The sequence below is a fragment of the Penaeus japonicus genome, unplaced genomic scaffold, assembly GCF_977035675.1.
Source record: "Penaeus japonicus unplaced genomic scaffold, GWHDUDI00000001_assembly GWHDUDI00000017, whole genome shotgun sequence".
Lineage (NCBI taxonomy): Eukaryota > Metazoa > Arthropoda > Malacostraca > Decapoda > Penaeidae > Penaeus > Penaeus japonicus.
Window position 1 is genome coordinate 2,822,925 of NW_028234419.1, and position 1,939 is coordinate 2,824,863.

The window sequence follows — 1,939 nt, forward strand, 5'->3', positions numbered from 1 at the left end:
CAAGACCCAGCACTTCAGGATTGGTGGAATTATACTCCTTTTGGAATAAAGAATACTGTTAATACAGTTAATCCCACCACCCAACAATCCGGAGACGGGCCGAGAGCCTCGTCAGCAGATACGGGGAGGAACGAGGGCGCAGCAGAAGAAGAGGCCAGATCCTCCAGTGTGCTCTCTCTGCAAACGGCGGGGACATAGTGATCGAAACTGCCGTAACAAAACTTCCTGTGACTTTTGCAAAACAAAAGGTCATACTCTTAGCAGCTGCTGGTGGAAAGCTTCAGTAGAAAAGGCTAAACTGCTCGGAAGAGAAGTGAAGAGTTTGATGTCAGAATACCGAAACTCTCAAACACAGAGAACAGCAACTCATCCTCAACTTCTACTCCCATCTCCGCTTCAGCAGCGATACTTCTTTCCACCCCCGCACTGGACCGCTCAACAGCTCGGTGTCCCTTCTTGGTCACACTCTAATTTTAACAGCTACCAAGTGCCAGTGCACTAAATGACTGAACTGACTCCTACCCCTCAGGCTCCTCCAAGAAACGCCCAGCGACACCTCAAAGTTCTTTCTGCTAATGTCAGAGGCCTTCGGACCAATATTGGTGAGTTGACTCACATCGCCATCAATACAAATGCCGACATAATAGTGGCTACGGAAACCTTCTTGAATTCAGAGGTAGAACCTGCATTCGGCAGGATAAGAGGCTACTCACCCTGGCAAAGAAGAGACAGGAAAGGAAAGAATTTCGGAGGTGTAGCCGTATGTTATAAAGAGAGCCTACAAATACAGTCACTAACAGTTGACCTGCCAGACTGGCTAGAAGCCCTGTTTATCAAGGTCATGCTGAAGTCTAATGAGTCTCTACTACTATGTGCACATTACAGGCCGCAATGGCAAGGCAGGACACCGATGGACTTCCTAACGGAAAACTTGGATGATCTGCAGGCTCGGAACAACTGTCAGCACCACTTAATAGTTGGGAATCTTAATCATCATCTCATACAATCAGCATATGAGGACCTTCTTGCTATTCATGGATTGACGGATTATGTAGATTTCCCGACGTATATCCTCGGCAATTCTCTTGATCCTGTTATCTCGGATCTAAGTGAGGACGCTATCTCCTGTTCATCACTGGGCAATGTAGGAACATCAGATCAATTTTGCAGTTATCTCATATCTCTGCCTTGTCCCTGCATGTGACGAAAGCAGGCAAAGAAAAATCTGGCTCTGGAACCATGCAAACTGGTCAGGCATGAAGGCAGAACTTCAGTCACTAGACTAGGATGCTCTTCTGGCAGGGAATGCAAATGACAAGGCTTCCCTTCTCACCAATCTTCTCACCACAATGCAGGAGAAATATGTCCCCTCACGGACCTACATCACAAAACCAGGGGACCAAGCCTGGTTCGGTTACAGATGCCATTTAGCCTCTAAAAAGAAATACAGACTGTGGAAACGATACAAATCAAATCCAACAAGACATAACAGAACTCTATACAAAAATGCCTGTAGAGAAATGACAGCCACCTGTAAATGGGCTCGTGACAGATGGCAAGAGGAGACAAAGAGAAAATTGTCAAGTCTAGCAGCAGGCAGCAAAGAGTGGTGGTCACTTGTCAAGGAGCACCAAGGAGAAACTCGGGAGTCCATGATACCCCCACTAAACAAGTCCGATGGTACAACCGCTAAAAGCAACCAGGAAAAAGCTGACCTTCTCGGAAGCATATTCAGCAGGAAAATGACTGTGCCGGATGTCAACAGGACACCTCCAGAGTTACCCTTGATGTGCCATGACGCGCTCTCTAGTTTTCAGGTGTGCCACACCAGAACGAAAAAGATCCTTCAAAGTATTACTACAAAGAAGGCACCAGGTTCAGACAATGTCAGCCCACACACTCTACGCAGGTGTGCGGCAGAGTTATCCCAACCCTTATC